At 45.0% G+C, this 25,528-nt stretch overlaps 1 long non-coding RNA gene and 1 pseudogene across 2 annotated transcripts; both read left to right on the top strand.

Moving 5' to 3' along the window:
- Window positions 1–113: 113 nt before the first annotated feature.
- LOC123454710 lies at window positions 114–17,412 on the top strand. Of its 2 annotated transcripts, none has more exons than XR_006633450.1 (3): window positions 114–192; window positions 2,453–2,539; window positions 17,317–17,412. It is a non-coding gene; the product is annotated as an uncharacterized LOC123454710 (long non-coding RNA). The 2 variants fall into 2 exon arrangements; XR_006633449.1 differs by lacking the exon at window positions 17,317–17,412 and adding an exon at window positions 3,084–3,291.
- A 5,910-nt stretch (window positions 17,413–23,322) lies between these two features.
- Window positions 23,323–24,949, top strand: LOC123454868 (annotated as a pseudogene).
- Window positions 24,950–25,528: the final 579 nt, after the last annotated feature.

The raw sequence follows: 25,528 nt of genomic DNA, 5'->3' as shown, positions 1-25,528 counted from the left end.
GCGACCTGGAAGCCGCGGCTCGGGTCCCCAGCACCGTGATCTCGGCGTCCCGGAACCGAAGTCCGGCACGGAGCTGAGCGCCGCGCACCGAGCCGCTCTTCGGGGTCAGTCCCCGGCCCCTGGCCGCGCGGTAGGCGCCCCAGGCTCCGTCAGCACCCCTCCAACGCCACCCCAAGAACGCCCAGCTCCTAGGTATCTTCGGGATGCTCGCGGGGCAAACGCACCTCTGCTACACACACTTCCGCCCTGAGAGCATCGCCCCTCCTCCAGCGAGATTCTCTGAACCTCTGGGCAAGTCATTGTCCTTTGAGGGTCCCGGGCCCATCCCTAAAACCAGTGGGGGCGGTGTAGACTGCACCCCCGCCCAGGCCCGCTCCTTTGGCGGCGAGGGGTCCTTTGTGCTGCGCCGCATGTGGTGCACATTTCCACCAGAGGGCGCTGTTGAACCCATTATCTCTGTTTCGGTGCTGGATCCGTGAGTCCTTAACAAAACTGGTGATTTGGGAAACAGTTGGGTAGGGGAAGCCCCAAGACCAATTTCAGGTGCCTCCTGTACTTTCCCGTCAGCCCTTCACAAACTCGCCCTACTGGTAGCCCTCATCCCTAACTCAAATTGAGGCCACCATGGAATAGCACCCCCCTAACACTCAACATCTGGGGAAAAATTTTTACTGCAATGATGAAACTAGTTAGGAGCCCATCTTCCTCATCCTACTTCTTTCATCCCCAAATCAGCATATTTTGAGCTCTTAATGCTATTTGGAACTAAATTGCCTCTCTGCCCAGATGTGGGGTGTGTTTTCAGAACATTTTTTTAATTCAATTCAGAAACTTTAACCAAACACTTTCTATTGCCAGTGATGAACAGCACACCATAGGAAATCCCTGAATGTAGGTAGGGTGAGTGGAGCTGGGACCGTAGCCCACCTCTAGTCAACAATCTCAGTCAGTAATCACTTGATGCCAGCCACTGCCGACACAGCACAGCAGGGTGCAGAAGCAGGGTCCCCGCCCCTGCCACTGAGCTCTCAGCAGAAACAGAGGGAGAGAATTCAACCTCTGTAATTTTTTGGTTGCTTTTGCTTTTTTGAGGCAGTATCTCACTCTAGCCCAGGCTGACCTGGCACCCAGTAGGTAAGCCAAGCTTGCCTCAAACTCAAGGCGATCCTCCTACTTCAGTCTCCCTTGTGCTGGGATTTTAGGAGTAGGCCACTATGCCTGATTCTTTGCATTTCAATAATAATGGCATTGAGAGCCATCTGGTCCTGTGAAGGAAAGTCATCTGATCCAGTGTGGAAAGAGGCAGTCTCCTGGAAGAGAGATAGATCCAAGTGAGGGAGCCTGATGAGTTAGTTGGAGAGAGTGGGAAGAATACTTTCCCAGAAGTGGGAACAGCATGAGCAAAAAGCAAGGTGATAGTGAGTGTGGAACCTGCATGGGTCCATAGTGGGGGGGGGGGGCACAAATGTCTGTATGCACTCTTCAAATCTCCCTCCCTTCCTTCCCATATAGCCTGTATTAGTGTGAATGCAGTCATCCTGGGGTGAGTCCTAAACAGCACCTGTTGGGAGGCCCACCAGCATGGGCAGAAGGATCCCTGAGGATATGGGGTTCATCTGCACCCCTCCATGTGCAGCGAAGCCTTAGCTGGGCTTGAAGTTCCCACTCCCTACCTAGGACTGCTGGTAGATTTAGCTCACAGAGTGGGAGAACTGTGCAAGTCATACATCCAAGATGTAAATAAAACAAGTTTGAGTCCCAGTCTACCATTGTTGGCTGAATAACCAATATGCATATCCTGTCCATGCCTCCATTTTCTCATTGCAAATGGGACAGTTAATAGTAATGTGATGTATAATGATCAAAATAAATGAATAAAATAACAATGAGCTCATATTTGTCAAGAACAACACAGGATGCTGGACAATAAGTGATAGTTGCAATGATTATTATTTATTAGTAAATTGTGAGGGCTAGGGACATGGCTCAGTGGTATAGCACTTGTCTAGCATGTGAAAGGTTCCGGTTTGATCCCCAGAACAGGCAAAATAATAATTAATAATGAGTATTAAAATCACAACAGATGCCGCCCTGGAGTGAGTGTGCTAAGTTGAACAGAGCTGCCTGAGCTCGCTTTCCAGACTAAAGACCCCATTCTAGCTCTCTCCTCTAGTCCTTGATTCAGCCATTACACAAAATACGCTGTGTACTACACCCTTTATTCGAAGCCCTGTGTTGAGTCCTATGGGAGCTGGTCAGGGTGAAGCCCACTCCATCTTCACCATCCGTTGGGAGACATTCACCTGTAGATTTAAAAAAAATGTAGAAAAAGACCCCCAGGCTGGGATTTTTAGGACTGATTGGCCCACTCTGAGTCGCCTGTAAGAACACAGAGGCTTGAGTAGATAAGGCTGGCTTGTAAGTGCTAAAGCACCTTTACTCTGTCATGCAGGGTCCAGTGAGAGGGTCAGCTTGTCCAGAAGTCTCCTGGAACCTTCCGTGCATCTCGGAGAGGAGGAATTTGCTCATGAAGAACCAGGTGATTTTCTTCTAGGCTCTTTCTTCAGTATGTTTTATCTGGGGTGTGGAGTGTTTGTCTCAGAACCACCCAGCCCTTCCTACTTGCCTAAGGCCCAGAGAAGTTTGTAGGGAGCCAGAAGCAGAAAATTTCTTCTTTCTCTTTCGGTCTCCCTCTTTCCCTCTTTCCCTTTTATGCTGCAATGGTGGCATGTCTGTTATGGGGGAAACCAACTGCTCTCTGATTAGACTTTGGGTCCACTCCACAGGAAAGGAATTCCTGTCTGATAGTGAAAACCTAATGAAAAGCTATGGCTGGGGTGGTCATAAGTCCTAGGGGAGAACTACTGCTGTTGCCTGGCTAAACAGTTATACTGTACCCACCAAATTGCCCTCTAGATACTTAGGTTTATGCCCATATATCAGTGCTCCTCTCATTTTTGGTTAGAGGCACTTCTCTTTTCAGATGGTGGTGACCACTGGAGCAACTCAGAACTCACCATAGTGCTGAGAAGTGACAGTGGAGTGTTCAGCACTAAGTGAGACATCTTTATCACACCCTCCAGGCTCAGGAGCTATTGCAGAGATGGTAGAAAGAATGTCAGAGCCAAGGGACGGGGAGGACCACTTCCAGTGCTGTCTGCCAGACAAAGTGGCCTTGACATCCATGACCTCACAGTGGCTGACACTACCTGCACAACCTGCATAATAGGATGAAAAAAATTGGTGATATCAAAACAGAAAAGAGACTAACTGGAAAGAAGAAGGGATTCAGTGGACGGGGACATGGAAGTGGAAATGGAAGTGGTAGGAGGAGATGATGAGCATGGTATATTGTTTATACTTATGGAAATTTACAATAAAAAGCTAAAATTTAGAAATAGATGGTATTTTTGAGGATATCACTTGAAGGTGTCCCATAGCCTACACACACACACACAAAAAAAAAAAAAAAAGAAGAAACTTGAGATTTGGAGTTAACCAGACATTATTTAAAACTAACTATGTGGACTAGTTAACTAGCCTTTTTGAGCATTAGTATACATATTAAATAGAGAAAGTAATATTGTCTTCAGTGACGTATTACATGAAACCTTTTAGCCCAGAACCTGATCTACACTAAACCCTAAAACAAGATATATGATAACTAAGATGATCATTGTCATCACCATCACCCAGTGCAGACTCTTATAATTACAGGATGACCTCACCAAAGCGATATCTAATATTCTAGGTGGCTTAAATGGCAAAGAACACACTGGATATGTTGTTCAGTGGTAGAGTGCCTGCCTAGTTTGTATAAGGCCAGGATTCAGCCCCCAGGTCTCCCCAAACACACACTTCACACAAAAATTAAGAAAACTTTCTACTTGAACTTTCTCTAGCTCCTTTTAGGCTTCTCACTTTGTTGCTCATTAGTTTTCTTTAGTGTCTAATGCATGTTAATTTGTTGTTGTTGTTTTCTTTTAAAATAGGGTCTTGTGTAACCCAGTGTTGTAGTTACCTTTTTGTGGCTGGGACAAAACACCTGACCAGAAGCAGCTGATGGAAGGAAAGGGGTTTTGGGGGCTTACAGTTTTGAGGGGAAGTTTTATCATCGTGGAGAAAGCATGGAAGAACAGACAACTGAATCTCACATCTTGTCACATCAGCTGGGAGGAAACAGAAACAATGAGCTAGCTCTGAACATCCAGTGGGCTGGACTAACAGACTTCAAAGTTTGCCCCAAATGATATGCCTCCACCAACAATGCTTTACCTCTTAAAAGCCTCACAACTTTCTCAAATTGCCACCAACTAAAGACTAAGCTCTCTGTGTTTCCAAGGCCACGCTCCTGATCTTCCTGCCTGTGCAGCAGGCTTTGCTTGTAGGCAGAATCAGCTAAACTTTAGCAATCTGACTCTCTTCTTTTTGAAAAAAAAATATTTATTTACTTGATAGAGAGGGGGTAGAGTAAGAGAGGGAAAGAATGGGTATGCCATGACTTTCAAAGCTGCTGCAAACAAACTCCAGACTCATGTGCCACCTTGTACATGCAGCCTATGTGGGTCCTGGAGAATTGAACCTGGGTTCTTTGGCTTTGCAGGCAAGTGCCTTAATGGCTAAGTCATCCCTCCAGCCTGCTGACTCTTCTTTGGGTTTTTTTTTGTAGGTAATTTTCTCCAAGGGTCTTATTTCTCATGGGTACTTTTGCCTGGTGTGCCCATTCTTCCATTAAAAAAAAAGTTAAGCTATATTTTATTATTGCATTAAGATTTAAAATATATATGTAATCCAGGCTGGGGTCATGAGTATGCACTTATTGTTGCTATATTTATTTTGTTTCTTCTAATTTTAAAAGAAATTAAAGCACTTTTCATAGGCCCTGAGAATATCCTGGGCTCATGGCCCTGTGCCTGGCTGGCCCAGATTCATTCTATTCGTGGTGAGTGCTATTGATTTTTCATTTATAGAGAACATGTCCTATTCCTTTTTCATATGAGTATATCCACTAAACAAAATGTACCCATTAAGCAACATTAAAATAGATAATGCTATGGGCTGGGTGGGTACAAATATGGCAGAAATGAAAGCCTTTCATTGTCCAGATGAGAGGAGAATGAGCTAGGGAGATATAACTCCTCCTGCAGCTTGGATGGGAATTCCTGAGCCATCTGACCCTTCAGGACATTTTGCAATGATGTATCTCGGCTCTCCCAGTACATTCCCCGGAAAGGGCTGACCCATCGGACTGGCTTTGGATCATCTCCATGGGGATACGGGAAGTTCCTAAATTACCCCACAGCCTGATCCTGCCAAGCCCTAGGGCCTGGGGAGTCTGCTTCTCAGAAGACCCTGTGAGGAACTACTTCAGAACTGGTCTTTGTTTTCTTCCAAACACTTCCAAACTGCTCGGCCAGGCCAAAGAAAAACAAAGCCCTTTCAACTCTGGCTACCACACTTATTTAATTTAAAAAAAAAAAAAAAAAGATAAAAAGAAAAAGAGGGAGCTTTGAAGAAAACTACATTAGGCACTGGGGAGATGCCTCAGTGGTTAAGACACTTGCCTACAAAGCCTAACAACCCAGGTTTGAGTCCCCAGCACCTACGCAAAGCCAGAGGCACAAAGTGGCACATGCATCTGGAGTTCATTCGCAGCAGCTAGAGACCCTAATGTGCCTCTCTCTCTCTTTCCTTGCAAAGAAGAGAAAAAAAGTTCTGAAGAAGACTACATTAGCATTCTGACTAGGGGGCTTCTTCAAAGGCCTGAAAACCAATTTCTGTCACCCAGGCAACCAAATCCTGATGGGTAGAAAGGACTCCAGACCACTCCATTCTTCAGGGGTTTTGTTCCTGCTTTTGTATTTTAACCTAAGAAGGGGAGGCTGAAGACAAAAGTTCACAGCCTGAGTCACACATGCATGGGTCAGGTTTCTGGGCCAGCTCCCTGGAAGGCAGATGGGAACAGTGGAGGGAGGTGAAAGTGTGGTATTGGAAAATACGGCTGAGCAAGAGCTCCTTGGAGGTAGGAGCCTTTGCTCAGCCTGTGCTGCTCTGGGGCCTGAAGTAGCACCCCAAAAGGTTCCGGAGAAGCTTCTGACCTAATGTAAAACTCAGCCAGGCTTGAAGCTTAAAGGAACAAGAAGTGAGCAGATGCACAAACCTGGGATGCAGTTTTTTGTTTTTTTAATTTTTATCCTGTGTTTGGGGGCCGGGGGCTCACACTTGCCAAGCCAGGCACGTTGAAGTGTTTATGCGGGAGTTTCTCCTCTCCTCCCATGCTTTTTGAGACAGGGTCTCTTGACACTGCTGCTGGCAAGCTTCCTAATTGTACTCGCTTTGCTTCCCATTGCCATAGATGTGTTGGGATTACATTTGCCATGTTGCGTCTTGCTTTCTATGAGTGCTGAAGAAGGCTGAACTTGGATCGGCAAGCTTGCAAGCAAACACCTTCAATGGCTGAAGCGTCTCTCAGACCTGGTGTCGCAGTCCAGTGATGGAATACACCTAGATAGGTCCCAGGTATGGGAGGCGGTTAGGCTAGGCAGAAACCAGCAATATCCTGTTCAGCAGCTACTTAATTGATTTGTGAAGTTTCCTCATTTGGACCAAACAATAATTTCTCTATAGCATCCATGTAGGCAGCTGTTATAGCCAGGTAAACATTGCTGGCAGAAATCACCCGACCAAAAGCAGCTTTTGGGAAATAGAAGTTTATTTTGGGTTACAGGCTCAAGGGGGAGTTCCATGATGGCAGGGAAAAATGACAGCATAGGCAGAGGGTGGACATCACCCCCTGGCCAACGTCAGGTGGACCATAGCAACAGGAGAGTGTGCCAAACACTGGCATGGGGAAACTGGCTATAATACCCATAAGCCCACCCACAACAATGCACTCCCTCCAGGAGGCGTTAATTCCCAAATCTCTATTAGCTGGGGACTTAGCATTCAGAACACCTAAGTTTATGGAGGACACCTGAATCAAACCACCACAGCAGCTCTAGTGAATGTTTAAATGTTTGACTAAATAAAAGGGCTGTTTTTATTTTATTTATTTATTTAAGAGAAAGAGTCAGATACAATGGGCATGCCAGGGCCTCTAGCTACTGCAAGCAAATTCCAGACACATGTGCCACCCTGTCCATCTGGCTTACATGGGTACTGTGGAATAGAACATGGGTCCTTAGTCTTTGCAGGCAAGTGCCTTAACTGCTAAGCCATCTCCCCATCTCTATTTTTATTTTTTAATATTTAACTATTTGCAAGCACAGAGAGAAGAAAGACAGAAAGAATGGGTATACCAGGCCAGGGTATCCAACCACTGCAAATGGATTCCAGATGCATGCACCACTTTGTGCATCTGGCTCTATGTGGGTAAACTGGGGAATTGAACTTGGGTCATTAGGCTTTTCAGTCAGGTGCCTTAAGCACTGAACCATCTCTTTAACCCAAAGAGCTCTTCTTAGGGTTGGAGAGATGGCTTAGCAGTTAAGGTACTTGCCTGCAAAGCCAAAAGACCCTGGTTTGCTTCCCCAGGACCCACATAAACCAGATGCACAAGGTAGTGCATGCATTTGCAGTCTGCAGCAGCTGGAGGCCCTGGAGTGCCCATTCTCTCTCTCCCCCCACCTCTCTCTCTCAAATACATAAATAAAAATTAAAAGCAGCTGGGTGTGATGACACATGTCTTTATAATCCCAGCACTTGAGAGACAGAGGTAAGAGGATCGTCATGAGTTCGAGGCCACCCTGAGACTACATAGTGAATTACAGGTCAGCCTGAGTTAGAGTGAAGCCCTGCCTCAAAAAAAAAAAAAAAAAAAAAAGATCTGTTTTTAAAAGCCAGATATGATGGCTCATACCTATAATTCCAGCTCTTGGAGACTGAGGCAGGGGAATCGCCATGAAATTGAGGCCTATCTAGGCTCCAGAGTTAGTTCCAGGTGAGTCTAGGCTAGAGTGAGACTCTGCCTCATAAAAGCAAAGCAAAACAAACAAAAAGCTGTTTTGAATAAGAAAATGAGAACCACCAGGAGCAGAAGTTATAAGGAAAGATGACTGGAGTTTATTGGGGTGCGGACAGTGCAGCGCAGAGCATCCTTCATCCAGATGTATTCATGCTCCTCATGCAGGGATTTCTGTGGAATTTGGGGATGTCTTGCTCTATCTTCCCTCCATGTAGTATCTTTGTGTCTCTTCTTCATTCTTATCTGGTACTTAGAGAAGGCAACAGGCACCGCCTGTCTCTTTGCAGAAGCTGTCAGAAGACACTGTAGGGATGAGTGTGTAGGAAAAAAAAAATCACTGCAAAAGGCACAGTTGAGACAATCTGATCTGTGTCCTGGGCAGCCAATATCAGAGGACCTTGCCCATTCAACTGGTCAACACAGCTACTGCGATTCCACTGTGTGTGCCAGGTGGGGACAGGAAGTTGCACAAACCAGAAATGGAGTCTGAACCTCACACAAAACAAACAAGAATTCTGACAGCTGAATGTATTAGGCTCTCTAGAGGAACAGAATCAATAGAATATGTATTATAAAGGGAATTTACTAGATTATCTCACAGGATATGGGCTGGGAAGTCCAACAGTGGCTGCCTACAGGCTGGAGAGTCTGAGAGCCCAGTAGTTGTCCAGTCTATAGGGCTGGATGCCTCAGCAGTCCCAGTCTGGCACTGAAGGCCCGGAAGACACTTGCAGAGCCGCTGGTCTCAGCGCACGTTAGAAGGCTGAAGAAGCTGGGTTCCAGTATCTGCAGTGGACGGTAGCAACAGGGAGGACAGCAGCTCAGCAGGGGGTAGCATGGGCAGCAGGAAGAGGTCTGTGGTTTCTTAGAGCTTCTTCATACACAGTCCACTACCAGAAGGACCACCCTTCCTCCATCAATCCTCCCTACGAACACCCTCACAGATTTGTACAAGATGGATATCTATTACTTGATTCCTAATCTGATCAAGTTAACAATAGCACTTACCCTTCACAGTAAGCATTCCCGTGAATGTCCTGCAGTAGTAAGTTGACCCCAGTATTCAACCAGTTTACTTTAAAAAATATATTATTTGAGAGAGAGACAGAAATAGGCAGGTAGAGAGAGAGAGAGAGAAAATGAACACGCCAGGGCCTCCAGCCACTGCAAACGAACTCCAGATGCAGGTGCCCTCTTGTGCAGCTGGCTTACAAGGGTCCTGGGGAGTCAAACCTAGGTCCTTTGGTTTTGCAGGCAAGTGTCTTAACCACAAAGCCATCCCTCCAGCCCCCTTTTCCTGTTTTACGAAAATATCGTTGTCTGCGTCTCTGTGTGTGCGCGTGCACAATGTGAGAGAACAACTTCTGGGGCCAGTCCTTACCTTCTGCTTCATTTGAGTCAGGGTCTCTCGTGTGCTGCCGCATGTACCACACTGGCTGGCTTGGCGGATCCTGGGATGTTTTGGATCTTGCCTCCCACCTTGCTGCGGCCATGCTAGGATTGCAGACACTTGTGCTACCGTGTCCAGCTTGACGTGGGCTCTGGGAATCAGACTCAGGCCATTACACTTGTGCAACAAGCACGTTTACTCACTGAGCCGTCTGTCTCCACAGGCCCTTTATTTTCTTTTAGACAGGATGTCGTGTATCCCCGCTTGACCTGGAATTCCCTGTGTAGCTGATGACAGCCTTGAGCTTCTGATCCTCCTGCCTTCACCTTTCAAGTGCCAGGGTTACAGGCATGTACCACCATGCCCTGCTTATGCATCCCTGGGAATTAAACCCAGGATTTGGTGTATGACAGGCAAGAATGCTACCAACTGAGCTATACCCCCAGCCCAGTGTGCGTCTTTTAACACTCCATGCTCCCTGCCCGCTGATTTCGTTCCCTTCAGGTATTCAGGTGAAGTGTGGGATGCACCACAATGGTGAAACTCTTAAACATTATACTGGAGAGATAGCTCAGTGGTGAAAGGCACTTGCTTGCAAAGCCTTCGGGCCTTGGTTTGAGTCCCTAGCATCCACATAATGCTATGCACACGAAGCAGCACACACATCTAGAGTTTATTTGCAATAACAAGAGGCCCTGATACACCTATACATACATACACTTTCTCTTGCCCCCATAAATAAATATATTGTTTTAAAAAAGGAATTGGACTGGAAAGATGGCTTAGCAGTTAAGTGCTTGCCTGTGAAGCCCAAGGACTCCCATTCAAGGCTCAACCAGGACCCACGTTAGCCAGATGCACAAGGGGGCGCATGCGTCTGGAGTTCGTTTGCAGTGGCTGGAGGCCCTGGTGTGCCCATTCTCTCTCTCTCTCTCTCTCTCTCTCTCTCTCTCTCTCTCTCTCTCTCTTCCTCTTTCCTGTCTCTCTCAAATAAATAAATAAATAAAATAAAGTTTTTTTAAAAAAAGGAATTGTTGCTGGGCGTGGTGGCACACACCTTTAATCCCAGTGTGCAGGAGGCAGAGGTAGGAGGATCACCATGAGTTCAAGTCTCACCCTGAGACTACATAGTGAATTCCAGGTCAGCCTGAGCTAGAGTGAGACCCTACCTCGGAAAAAAAAAAAAAAAAAGAAGGAATTTTTAGAGGTCAACACATGGGATGGGATGCTCAAGTTGCCTTTAGCTATGTGAACATCATTACTGAAGGATTCCCAAGTAATTCACCCAAAGAAAGAAAAACATGAAATAAGTTATGGCAGATTGACAGCTATGACAACCAACCCCCAAATCTGGGTGCTTTGTACAAGAGAAGCTATAGTGTACGTCTTGCTGGGGTAAACTGGAAAGCTGGTATTCCCGCTCAGTGGAGGCTCTGCTCCACAGTCATGCAGACACCCAGTCTGACAGATCCTCAGCTAGCTTCCAGAGGAGGTCGGACACTGACATTTAGCCAGCAGTTGGGGAAAAAAGGGAAAGTTTCATGCATGGGAGATTTCTTTTCAAAGCCAGACACAGAACTTGCTCATACCACTTCCACTAACATTCCATTAAGCTAGATCTCAGTGACCTATGCCACTTCAAGGAAAAGCAATGAAATACATAGCCTAATTTTATGGCCAGGAGAAAACGAAAATAATTCTAATAAACAGCTAAAGCTGTAAAAACATGTCACACATGGAGAGAAAAAAAAAAAAAAAAACTTAGTTGGGAGTCGGGCATGGTGGCGCATGCCTTTAATCCCAGGACTCAGGAGGCAGAGGTAGGAGTATTGCTGTGAGTTCGAGGCCACCCTAAGACTACATAGTGAATTCCAGGTCAACCTGAGCTAGAATGAGACCCTGCTTTGAGTGGGGGGGGGGACCTTAGATGGGCAATAAACACAAATAAGTGTCTAATCACATTCGTTATCAAGGAAATAAAAATTAAGGCATGGTGGCACATTCCTTTAATCCCAGCACTCAAGAGGCTGAGGTAGGAGGATCACCAGCCTAAGCTACAGAGTAAGGTCCAAGTTAAGGACTCAGTTCCCTTTAATCCCAGCACTTGGGAGGCAGAGGTATGAGGATTGTCATGAGTTTGAGGCCATACTGAGACTACATAGTGAATTCCAGGTCAGCCTGGAATCAAAAAAAATCAAAAAACCAAAAAAAAAAAAAAAAGGACCCAGTTCTATTCCATATTACACACATAAAGTCAGATGCATAAAGTGGCACATGCATCTGGAGTTCATTTACAGTGGCTAGAGACGCTAATGTACCCATTCATTCTCTCTCTTCTATCTCTTTATGCAAATAAATTTCAAATAAATAAATAAAGCTGGGTGTAGTGGTGCACGCCTTTAATCACAGCACTTGGGAGGCAGAAGTAGTAGGATTGTCATGTGTTCAAGGCCACCCTGAGAGTATATAGTGAATTCCAGGTCAGCCTGAGCTAGAGTAAGGCCCTACTCAAAAAAAAGAAGAGAAAAGAAAAAAGAAAGAGGAAGGGAGGGAGGAAGAGAGGGAGGAAGGGAGGGAAGAGGGGAAGAAAAGAAGGAAGGAAAGGAAGAAAGGGAGGAGGGAGGAAAGAAGGAAGGAAGGAAAGAAGGAAAAGACCATAATGCATTATCAATAGATTGGCTAAGACTTTAAATTATGGCAATATCAAAAGTTGGTGAGAATTTAACAGAATAGTAATTTTTGTTCAAATTATGTCTTGTTCACCCTATGGACAAGAGAGAGATTCTCTTCTTATAGTGGCCTAGCATTCCACACCAGAGAGTGGACAAAGGAATGACAGTTTATTAGTCACATGTTCCCTCACCATCAACCACACTCAGGTCCTGTGAGCCCTCAGAGGCTGGGAGACTCAGACATTAGAATAACAAGAGGTTGGGGTGGCCCTCTGGTTCCCACGGGAAGATGTGATTGGCTTGTTTGAATAATCCTTCAGGCTGCCAGGGAACTAGAAGGCACTGCTCACTGCTAAGCAGGAATACACCTGGTTCCCCCATAAGAAGGGTTATCAGCTGGGGGGGGGGTCTTATCCCAGAGAGCAGGGTGGGGAGGAGAATCCTGCAGTCAAGCCATTTGAAGCCCCCTGATTTAACCAGCTGCCAAGACAACACATAATATTGAGTCTCCATCTTGGGCTTGTATTAGTCATGATTCTCCAGAGAAAGAGAACCGACAGGATATGTATATATAGAAAGAGAAATTTATTTTAAGAAATTGGTTCATGTGACTGTGGAGGCTTGGTCAGGCCAGCAGGCTAGAGACTTGGGAAAGCTGAATCCAAAGGCAAATCCAAAAATCCAGGCAAAGTTCCTCGGTGCTGGGGAGGAGGTAGTGGAGGTGGTAGAGGTCAGTCTTCGTTCTTAGCCTCTGCTGCGGGATGAGCATTCAGGGGGGCACTAGGCTTTCCTCAAAGTCCACTTCTTTTTATTTATTTATTTATTTATTTATTTATTTATTTATTTATTTATTTATTTGAGAGCGACAGACACAGAGAGAAAGACAGAGGGAGGGAGGGAGAATGGGCGCGCCAGGGCTTCCAGCCTCTGCAAACGAACTCCAGACACGTGCGCCCCCTTGTGCATCTGGCTAAAGTGGGACCTGGGGAACCAAGCCTCGAACCGGGGTCCTTAGGCTTCACAGGCAAGCACTTAACCGCTAAGCCATCTCTCCAGCCCCAAAGTCCACTTCTTTAAGCGTGAATGGCACCCTACCAGCACCCTCACAGAAGCCTCCAGAATAGTGTCTGACAACTCACAGCATGGGGCCTAGCCAAACTGACACATAAAATGAGCCGCCCTCAGTCCTAGGTTTGGCAGCACACACTTGATCCTGCAGTCCAGAAATGGAGTCGGGAGGAATTTAGGTTCACCCTCAACCTCATACAGAGTTTAAGACCATCCTGGACTACACAAGACCCTATCTCAAACAAGCAAACACCCAAGGGCTGGAAATGTTGCTCGGTGGAACTGTGCTTGTCTGCCATGCATACAAAGCCCTGGGTTTCATCTCCATCATCAGGAGGTGTAGCAGACAGCCTCAGGTTGCTGGGGTGAACCTCCAGACCAGACACAGGAAGAAGGGATTTATTCGAAGCTTATAGATTCAGGGTAAGTTCCATAATGGCAGAAGCTGGCCCCCTTTCACAGGACCCGGCAGAGAGAGAGCCAAAAGCCACCACCAGCACAAGCAACTGCACTTCAGGAACCCTAGGCAAAGCTCAAGCACTCTCATATCTTTAGACTGGAATTCCAAATGCACCCCCACATCTTAGGGCTGGGCTCTAGGATCTTCCCAATGATACCAATTTACAAGCTTGAATAAAACTCCTGGATCTATTGGGGATCATTCATTCAAACTACCACAGGAGGGAAAAGAAAAAAACAAAAAGATCATCTTTTTTCTCCTCCTCCTTGTTCTTTTTGGCATAAGATATCATGTGTCCCAGGCTGGCCTCAAATTCCCTATGCATCCAAGGAAGCCTAGAACCTTGATCCTCCTGCTTCCACCTGCGCAGCACTAGGGTTGCCGGTATGCGCCAGCACACCCGCTTTATGCAGTGCTGGGGGTCAAACGTAGGAAGTCACGCGTGTTAGGCAAGCACTCGTCCACATGAGCTATCTCAGGGCTGGGATGGCTCAGGGGGTTAAAGGGACTTGTTTGCAATGCCTCCCCATTCAATTCCCAAGCCACGCCCCCAAAAGTGGCACAAGTGTCTGACATTCATGTGCACTGGCAAGATACCCTGGGCACACACACACACACGTAAATGGATAAACAAATTTACAAAGGGAAACAATCCCCAATGAGCTATGCCTCTAGCCCAGAAGGAAAAAGACAGATGTTCATTAGCATTAGATTAGTATTTTCCTATGACAGTATGGAATTGTGACTGAGAAGAGAGATTTCTAGAGTGCTAATGACATTCTATTTCTTAGTCCAGGCAGTGGTGCATGGGTGGTAGCTTTGTACTATTTTATTAAATTGTATATTTATTCTTAGGTAATCTTTTTTTGTTTGTTTGTTTTTTCAAGGCAAGGTCTCACTCTAGCCCAGGCTGACCTGGAAGTAATTCAGTAGTCTCAGGTTGGCCTCTGACTCACAGCAATCCTCCTACATCTGTTTCCTGAGTGCTGGGATGAAAGTTTTATACCAGCACACCTGGCTGTTTTAGATATGCTTTATGAACTGTATTTCACTAAAAATGGTTTTAAAGTGCCACAGACCCGAAGACTAAACAGCTATTGTGATTCTTTCTGTATATCTCATCAGAAAATGAAACGAAAGTGTAAGTGGTGCTGTAAGCTTGGTTCCAGAAGCAAGCTCCTGAGTCAGCTGTAGTGGTACGCACCTGCATTTCCAGCGCTCAGAAGAATGAGGCGGGCGGATCAGGACTTCAATCTGAGCTGCACAGAGTTCAAAGTCAGACTTTGTCTCAAAAAACTAAACCAATCAAACTTTCCTACTTTGTCCTTTAATGAAACTTCCCATGAATTACCAGTTTATGACTGCTCTCTTGGGAAGCAGAAATGTAGCTTTAACCTGGCATGGTGACTCGTTGCCTACAACCCCGGGAATCAAGAGGCTGAAGGAGAAGGACTGCAGCAGTCTGAGGCCAGCCTAGGCTACAGAACAAGTTTTAGGCCAGCCTAAGCTATCCAGTGATGCCCTGTCTCAATCAGACCTACTTGCCTAATAGTCAAAATGACAACTAGATTTAAAACTATGACCCAGGCAGGGCATGGTGGTGTGTGTCTTTTTAATTTTTTTTTATTATTGAAAACTTCCATAATTATAAAAAAGAAATCATGATGATTTCCTCCCGCCTCACTTTCCCTGTCAGAACTCCACTCTCCATCAAATCTCCTGCCCCTCTCCATCAGTCTCTTTCATTTTGATGTCATCATCTTTTCTTCTATTATGATATTATGATGGTCTTGTAGGTAGTGCCAGGCACTGTGAAGTCATGGATATTCAGGCCATTTTATGTCTGGAAGATTGCATTGTAAGCAGTTCTACCCTTCCTTTGGCTCTTAAATTCTTTCCACTACCTCTTCAGCAATGGACCCTGAGCCTTGGAAGGTGTGCTCGAGATATTGCAGTGCTGAGCACTCCTCTGTCACTTCTCAGAACTGTGGTGCCTTTTGAGTCATCCCAGAGGTCACTGCCATCTGAAAAGAGAAGCTTCTCTAACCAAACGTGAGAGTAGCATTGATGTGTGGGTATGAACATTAAGAGAAGTGGTTACAGGGAAGTTTGGTGAGCATAATATATGCATTTAGTCAGATACCAGCAGACGTTACATCCCTAGGGCTCATGACTTCCCCCATCATAGATTTTCAGTACCAGGCATGTATTGCCTCCTGTGGAGTGGGCCTACAGTCCAACTAGAGAGTGGTTGGTTCCCCCCATAACAGACATGTCAGTATTGCACCCACTGACTCATTTGCCTGGTGGGCCAAACTTCAGGCTTGCAGCATCTACTGCTGTTTATCTCCACTGGTGACTTCTTTCTTTCTCCCATGGAGCTGCATGCAGTATAGCTTTTTCCAACTTTCTGCCAACTGGTCGATATGCAGGAGGTTTTCAGCTCAGCTCCAGCAAGCTTTCTCAGTGACCTTGCAGCCCAAGCATGTGGAGTCTTCATGGTGTATGTCTTTAATCCCAGTACTTGGGAGGTAGGAGGATTGCTGTGAGTTTGAGGCAAGCCTGGATTACAGAGTGATTTTCAGCTAAGCCTGGACTACAATGAGACCTTGCCTCAAAAATACAAAAACAGTGCTGGAGAGATGGCTTAACAGTTAAGGCGCATGCCTGTGAAATCTAAGGACCCAGGTTTGATTCTCTAGGTCCCACGTAAGCCAGATGTACATGGTGGGGCATGCACCTGGAGTTCATTTGCAGTGGCTAGAGGCCTTGGCATGCCCATTCTCACTCTCTCTCCCTCCCTGTCTCTCTCTCCTTCTAATAAATAAATAAAAATAAAACCTTTTTAAAAATATAAAAACAAACAACAAACAAAAAATACTATGAGCCTCAGGATCTATTGTGGAAGAGGTGGCGAAAGGAACGTAAGAGCCAAAGGAAGGGTAGGACTCCTTACAATGTGCTCCCCCCAGACACAAAATAGCCTGGATACCTATGACCTCACAGTGCATGATACTACCTACACAAGACCATCATAATAAGAGGAAAAGATCATGACATCAAAATAAAAGAGAGACTGATTGAGAAGGGGAGGGGATATGATAGAGAATGCAGTTTCAAGGGGGAAAGTGCGGGGAGGGAGGGCAATACCATAGGATATTTTTCATAATCATGGAAGTTGTTGATAAAAAAGATTTGAAAAAAAATACTATGAGCCAGGCATGGTGGTGCAGGCCTTTAATCCCAGCACTTGGGAGGCAGAAGTAGGAGGATCACCATGAGTTTGAGGCCAACCTGAAACTGCACAGTGAATTCCAGGTCAGCCTGGACTAGAGTGAGACCCTACCTTGAAAAAACAAAAACAAAAACAGCCACAAAATGCTATGACTCCAAAAGGGATTAAGTTCTTTTGTACAGTTAGTAAGTAGAGAGGCAGGAGTCTGTGTGGCTCAAAGGCAAAGGCCCTTTCTCCTTTCTTTACTGCGTCGTCACACAGGATATGGTGGGGGGCGGGGGCGCGGGTACAGAGACCCTTCAACTGGAAAACTATTACACAGATTATCAGTTGTGGCAGTAAATATTTAGCTCATGACCTTGTAGGGAAAGGGTAATTGCAATTTAGAAGTTGAAACAAAGAAAAATCAGATGGTGAGTCATACTTTAAGATCCATGCATGACTTAAGGAGGCCTGTGGTGTTGTTCCTTGTTGGTTATCATACCAGGTAAATGCAAAATGAATAACATCAGCTGTTTTCCTCGACAGGACCCGGCACTTCACCTTCCAGAGCTATACATGAAAGGAAACAGGAGCAGCAGGTCAACACAAGAGATCACAGCAAGAGATCTAATTCACATGTGGGTAAGTAAGCCAGACCTGGGCTTTCTATCCAAAGAGATTGCAAGTAAGAGAACTGAAGATAAAGGTTAGAAGTAGAAAGGTGGTGGAGAATCCAGGTAAGTTGCTATGCAAAGAGGGTAAGAGTAGGCAAGTGAAAAGCAAGTCTCTGGAACTAACATGCAGCAGGTTGGGGAGGGATAGTTTACAAACCAACTCAAAGCCCAGCATAAAATCAAAGAAATCTCATACAATGGAATACTATACATCTATAAGAAAGAATGAGCTAGGGCTACCTATAATCACATGGTCAAATGCTCATAGTACCTTATTAAAGAAGAAACAAGGGCTAAAGAGATGGCTTAGCAGTTAAGGTGTTTGCCCGAAAAGCCAAAGGATCCTGGTTCAATGCTCCAGGCCCCACGTAAGCCAGATGCACAAGGGGGTGCATGCATCTGGAGTTCGTTTGCAGTGGCTGGAGGCCCTGGCATGCCCATTCTCTCTCCCTCTCTCTCTCTCTTAAATAAATAAATAAAAATATATTTTTAAAAAAGCAACAAATTACAGGGCCAGGTATATAGATTGGTTAGTAGAGTGCATTATGAAATCCAGGGCTTGAACCCTAGAACTGCATAAAACCCAGTATAGTCATACATGTCTGTAATCCCAGCACTCAGGAGGTAGAGGCAGGAGGATCAGGAGTTCAAGGCCATCCTTAATTGCATAGTGAGTTTGAGAGCAGCCTGGAAAGGAAGGGAAAGGGAAGGAAGGGGAGGGAAGGGAAAAAGAAAGAGAAAGAAAGAATGGGAAGAGGAAAAGGAAGGAAGGCAGGAAAAAAGAAAGAAAGAAAAATAAATTTACTATCAGAGTAATAGTTTTGTTTGCAAAGTGTATATGACTTTACATTAAATTGAAAGGACTGGCTAGAAGGATACACTTGGAATTGTTAAAAGCTGTTGTGTCTGCAATGACTTTTAATTTTATAAATGTCTGAATTGTTGAAAAATTTTACAAAGCACTTATATGACATTATAGTAACAATATTAAAAGAATAACTTTAAATATCATTAGATAAATGCATAAACAAATTGAGAACACCTGTCTAAGGAGTCATCAAATGTTGTTCTACTCTGCAGGATCTTGTACTGTTAGGTCCTTTGGGATCTTCAAAAAGGCTGGGAGTCTGAGGACTAGAGTTTGTCTCTTCAGACTTATTTGGATCTATTCTCTGTCTTCATCTCTCATCTCCTTCTACATCCTGATACCAGCTGGAAACCGAAGGGAAGAATAGTGTTTTTAGCATAAGGGAGCTGTGAATGAGGACTCTACAGTAAGATTCCCAGAAGGCCTTAGTCCATGAACAGCAGAGCAGGAAAGAACACTTATGAGTCGGGGCTGGTGAAAAAAAACCTCACCAAGCAGGGCTGGACAGATTGCTGTGTGGTTAAAGGCACTTGCTATATGCTGTGCAAGCCAAAGTTTGGATACCTAGCACCCACATAAAGCCAGATTATATCTTTGTAAGTGGCACACACATCTATAATCTCAATGTGCCTGAAACAATGAGTCAGGAGAATCCCAAAGCTCACAGGCCAGCTAGTATAGACTTTCCAGGGACAAATAACAGGAGATACAACCAAGATTCACTCAAGGTGAAAAGGGAGGCCCACACTCTGAGGTGTCCTCTCACCTCTACACACATATTGTGGTACATGAGCCCCCATATGCACATAAACACACACATCATATACACATACCATATATACACATCATATACACTGACATCAGACATACACACATCATATACACAACACCACACACACACACACATGCATGCACACATACACACATACACACACACACAGCACTATCAAAGGCGTTGTCCCAGGGAACGATGGCAGAGGAGCCCCATAAAGCCTTCATTTGTGGCTGTGAGGCCTGTGGTTTCCATGGAGAGAACTGTTTTATAGGCTGTCAGAGACCAACTCTCATTCCATTTTGTAAAAGCATGGATTACTTTACAAAAGGATGTACCAAAACATAAACACTGTCCCCAGTGGGAAAGGACTGAATTCACAGCTCCACACTGATTGGATAAATGAACACCCACATTAGGAAGAAATTCTGCAAACACCTCAATGCAGCCAGTTTCAGCTCTAGCTTCATCCGGGAAAGTAGGCTCTGCCAAGCAGATACCGTAGGCTTGAAAGCCAAAATACTGAAGAGACCCATAAACAGAGAAAACCTCTTGATGTCTCTGCTGTCAGCCCTGAAATGTTGGCTCTAAGGCATTGAATGCCTATAGCTAGATTCAAGATCTCACTGGAAATCATCTCTAGCATAGGATACTAACTTACTAATGCTGGGTTCCAGGGACAACCTGATTTGGTACAAACCTACCTTTGTCACTTACTAAATGTAGTTACTTTTGCTTCACTGTGACCAAATTGCCTAATATAAGACTATTTAAAATATTTATCCTCACAATTTCAGAGTTTCAACCCATAATAGCAGAGGAGGCATTGCTGAGTGGCTCTGTCCAAGGTGGTGAGAGCATAAGGTAGAGACGGTTCTTTCACATCATAGTAAAGCAGAATCAGAGAGGCTAGAACCAGAGGCTGGATTTAACCTTCAAAAACCCACCCTTAGTGACTTCCACCAGCTGGCTGTACATTTTTTTATTGGCAACTTCCATAATTATAGACAATAAACCATGATAATTTCTTCTCACTCCCACTTTCCCCTTCATAGGTCCATTCCACACAATATCCCCTCCACCTCTCAGTTAGTCCCTTTTATTTTGATGTCATCATCTTTTCCTCCTATTCTGAGGGTCTTGTGAAGGTAGTACCAGGCACTGTGAGGTCGTGAATATCCAGGCCATTTTGTTTCTGGAAGATTGCATTGTAAGTAGTCCTACCCTTCCTTTGGATTTTACATTCTTTCCACCACCTCTTCTGCAATGGACCCTCAGCTCTGGAAGGTTTGATAGAAATGTCTCAGTGCTGAACACTCATCTGTCACTTCTTATCAGCACTATGGTGCCTTTTGAGTCATCCCAGAGGTCACCATCATCTGAAAAGAGAAGCTTCCTTAACCCAAAAGTGAGAGTAGCATTAATATATATGAGTATGAACATTAAGAGAGGTTAGGCTCTACATTTAAAATATATATATATATATACATATATATATATATATATATATATATATATATATATATATTTATTTATTTATTTATTTATTTATTTGCACTTCATGGTGGGAGACGAGGCCTCTTACCACTACAAACAAATGTCAGATGCTTGTACCATGTTTTGTGTCTGGCTTGTGTGAATAGCTTTGGAATCGAACCCAGGCGGTCCAGCTTTCCAAGCAAGTGCTTTTAACCACTGAGCCATCTTCCCAGCCTCAAAGCCTCACCTCTAAAAGACTCCACAGCCTCCTAAAATAGTGACACCAGCCAGAGAATAAACATTGATCACATGAGCCTGTGAGAGTCATTTCAGATTCAAACTCTAATTTAACATCTATGATGGTTAATCTCAGTTATAAACTTTATTAGATCAGGAACTGAGTAAGAAACACACCTTGGGGCAAGTATTTGAGGCCATTTCCTAGAAGGACAAACTGAAGGAAGTGGGCAGCACCTCGAGTGGCAGCCGGACATGAAGAAGGGCAAAGCAGTGGTGCTTTCGCCTGCCTGCCTTGGCTCCATGCTGGCCAGCGTTTCTCCCTGCTGCTGCCCAACATGGACTGAAGAAGATGAGTGGCTTCCAGCAATTCTTCAGGCCTTCAGAACCAGGTTGGAACTGCTGAGCCATCCAGCTTCACAGGGCAAGCAATTACCAGAGTCTTGCGTCTCAGCCTGAAGACAGCCGTTAGTGGACTACCTGTTCCATATCATGTAAACCTCTCTGTAATATGCTTTCTTTCTATTGGGTCTGTTCCTCTGGAGAGCCCTGACCAATACACCAACCCAAAGATGCACAGCTATCTCACAGTACAAAAGTACACTTAGTCCAACTTCAAGAGTTTCTCAAGTCTTAACAGATCTAACATTATTCAAGATGTCAAAATTTAAGGGCTGGAGAGATGGCTCAGCTGTTAAAGGCTCTTACTTGCAAAGCCTGATGGCCTGAGCTCAGGTCCCCAGTACCCACGTAGAGCCAGATGCACAAGGTTGCACATGCATCTGGAGTTTGTTGGCAGTGGCAGAAGATCCTGTCATGTCCATTCTCTCTTTCAAATAAAGAAACAAATAATTAAAAAAAAAAAATTCATCCACCAGGCATGGTGGTGCACTCCTTTAACCCCAGCACTTGAAAGGCAGAGGTAGGAGGATTTCTGTGAGTCAGACTACCCTGAGACTACATAGTGAATTTCAGGTCAACCTGGGCTAGAGTTTCAAAAAGTTTCCATACGTACTGGCACACGTCTTTAATCCCAGCACCCAGGAGGCTATTAGGAGGATCACTGAGATTGCAAGGCCAGCCTGGGACTACAAAATGAGTTTCAGGTCAGCCTGGGCTAGAATGAGACCTTTCCTCAAAAAAAAAAAGGACAAAGGTGAACATGGACCTTGGAACCCTAGAAGGAGATAGGTAGGATGAACATAGGAGAAGAGCTGATGCCCAAACTGCAGGAAGCATTGAGCTCTAACATCCTTAATGGCATGGAGTCTGTTTTGGCCACCCCAAATTGAACAAAGCTATCTTACATGGTTATAGAGCCCTCAGGTAGACCACTATCTATATCTGTGAAGGGTCTAGGAGATGCATACTTGAAATTTCCAAATACGCTGTTGCAATTTTATGGCTAGTAGAGGAAAAGATGAACAAGCATTCATCAAGATTCCTTCACCCACTGTCTTGTCTTCTCTGTCTGTTGCTGCTAGTAATGTGCTGACCTCTTTCACAGCTGGCCCTAAAGATCAAAACAAAATAACACAACAAAATCTCCTTATATTCCTTTTGCTATTATAACTACTGTTCATCTGGGGGCTGGGGAAGTGAGTCTAAATGATAGATGTCATTCCCTTTTTCCCAAAAGCTGCTCTTGGTCAGGTGATTTCTGCCAGCAATGCGAACCTGACTGTAACACACATGATTATGTTTTTATTTTTACAAGAAGAGATATATCTAGAGTATGTGTCTACAGGAATAGTAATGGTTTCCAAAGACTATTTTTAAAAAAACAAAATAAGCATGAATTAACTCTTCAATATAAGCTATGAAAGTGTAGATGGTTGTGAATTATAGTGGCATCAGCAAGCACCACTCTCCTTTAAAGTTCTTCTAGAAATAGTATACTATTTTCAATGGTTTATGATAGGCAAAAAAAAAAAAAAAAACTCTTCCTGGCTAAAATTGTTATAAAAATTCTCAATTTGAGAACATAGATTTTTTTCCAATTATGAAACCTAAGTATTTTGGCCATTTTTATTTAGTACAAAAGTAAGTGTAAAATATTTTAACTACTTTTAGTGCCCCAAAAAATGCAGGGGCTGGAGAGATGGCTTAGTGGTTAAGGCACTTGCCTGCAAAACCAAAGGACCTTGGTTCAGTTCCCCAGGACCCATGTAAGCCAGATGCACAAGGTGGCACATGTATCTGGAGTTCATTTGCAGTGGCTGGAAGCCCTGACGCACCCATTCTCTCTTTCTCTCACTCTGCCTCTCTCCTTCTCTCAAAAAAATAAATAAAATATTTTTAAGTGCAGTGTATGGCATATAATGATTCATAGGTTGATCATGTGTAATAATTGACTTCAATGCTTTTATTAAGAAACTAGGCTCCCCTGTGAGGCTGCGGACCCTGAGCGGCGGCTGCAGGTCCAGGCGCCCTGGCTGCGGAGCGGACCGGGCCGCTGCGAGGCTCTGGCGGCCGGAGCGCGCCTAGTCGGTGTGAGCCGGGCGCGAGGTCCCGGCCCGGGGCGCTCGCTCAGGTAAATATTTCCATAACCTTATGGAGAGAAAGGACTTTGAGACATGGCTTGATAACATTTCTGTTACATTTCTTTCTCTGACGGACTTGCAGAAAAATGTAACTCTGGATCACCTGATTAGTCTGAGTGGGGCAGTCCAACTCAGACCTCTCTCCAATAACCTGGAGACTCTCCTCAAGCGGGGCTTCCTCAGGCTCCTTCCCTTGGAGCTCAGTTTTTATTTGTTAAAGTGGCTCGATCCTCAGACTTTACTCACGAGCTGCCTCGTCTCTAAGCAGTGGAATAAGGTGATAAGTGCCTGTACAGAGGTGTGGCAGACTGCGTGTAGAAATTTGGGCTGGCAGATAGATGATTCTGTTCAGGACGCTTTGCACTGGAAGAAGGTTTATTTGAAGGCTATTTTGAGAATGAAGCAACTGGAGGACCATGAAGCCTTTGAGACCTCATCATTAATTGGACATAGTGCCAGAGTGTATGCACTTTACTACAAAGATGGACTTCTCTGTACAGGGTCAGGTGACTTGTCTGCAAAACTATGGGGTGTAAGCGCAGGGCAGTGCATTTATGGTATCCAGACCCACACTTGTACAGCGGTGAAGTTCGCTGAACAGAAGCTGTGACAGGCTCCTTTGACGACACTGTGGCCTGCTGGGAATGGAGAACCGGAGCCAGGACCCAGCACTTCCGGGGGCACACTGGGGCGGTGTTTAGTGTGGACTACAATGATGAACTGGGTGTCTTGGTGAGTGGCTCTGCAGACTTCACTGTGAAAGTATGGGCTTTATCTGCTGGGACATGCCTGAACACACTCACTGGGCATACGGAGTGGGTCACCAAGATTTGGCCAATTGGAAGAGAAATCAATTGCAAGTGCTTGAAGACATAGTCTGTCTCTGAAGATAGAAGTATCTGCCTGCAGCCAAGACTTCATTTTGACGGCAAATACATGGTCTGCAGTTCGGCCCTTGGTCTCTACCAGTGGGACTTTGCCAGTTATGATATTCTCAGGGTCATCAAGACACCTGAGGTAGCAAACTTGGCCTTGCTTGGCTTTGGAGATGTCTTTGCCCTGCTGTTTCACAACCGCTACCTGTACATCATGGACTTGAGGACAGAGAGCCTGATTAGCCGCTGGCCTCTGCCGGAGTACAGGAAATCAAAGAGAGGCTCCAGCTTCCTGACAGGCGAAGCGTCCTGGCTGAATGGACTGGACAGGCACAATGACACAGGCTTGGTTTTTGTCACCAGCATGCCTGACCACAGTATTCACCTGGTGTTGTGGAAGGAGCACGGCTGACACCATGAGCCATTGCCACTGACTGACTTTGGATGCCAGGGCTGTGGGTTTTGGGTGCAACCTCTGTGGCAGCCGACTGCATGAACCAAAGTTCTCACCTAATGGTATCATCACGCAGTGCACAGTCATTTATCAGTGTTAGCCAGGGGCCAGGGCTTGGGCGGGGAGGGCTTGTTTTATTGACATACACCGCAGCATGCTAATGGGGCACACCGTTGACTTCATTTGTACTTAGTTACGTTGGTCAGTATAAGAGGATACATCTTAGGGTTTGTCATTCTTGAGTGGAATACTGGTTTTAAGTAAAGAAAGTTAAATGTTTCATTAATCTGCTAACTGGTTGCCTATGAAATCACAGTCTCTTATTAAAAGCTTTTTACCATAAAAAAAAAAAAAGAAAAGAAAAGAAACTAGAAAAAGCCGGGTGTGGTGGTGCATGTTTTTAATCCCAGCACTCAGGAGGCAGAGGAAGGATGATCGCCATGAGTTTGAGGCCATCCTGAGACTACATAGTGAATTCCAGGTCAGCCTGAGGTAGAGTGAGACCCCACCTCAAAAAAAAAAAAGGAAGGAAGGAAGCAAGCAAGCAAAGAAATCCAATCTTGACTTAAATCTGAGCAGAATGGCCACTGTCTGGATCTATTGACAATAATGAAATCCTAGAATACAAATGGATCAAGGCTATTTAAGAGTATCTACAACCTGCCAGTAAGCCACAGACTAAGAGACTGTATCTTACGTATGAGCAGGCTAGCTTTAGCATAGGGGGAGGGCGGGAAGATGGGAGTGAATTGTGAAGAGTTAGAGAGGCCCTGATAGAAAAGTTCTTAAGCCTGTTTCTCTTCAGTAAGACTGATCTTAAAATTTCAGCAACTGAAGTTCACCCACAAAACAGCAT

This window comes from Jaculus jaculus, chromosome 1 (assembly GCF_020740685.1).
Source record: "Jaculus jaculus isolate mJacJac1 chromosome 1, mJacJac1.mat.Y.cur, whole genome shotgun sequence".
Taxonomy (NCBI): Eukaryota; Metazoa; Chordata; class Mammalia; order Rodentia; family Dipodidae; genus Jaculus; species Jaculus jaculus.
The sequence above is the reverse complement of the archived record's forward strand: the minus strand, read 5'-3'. Positions and strand labels throughout refer to the sequence as shown.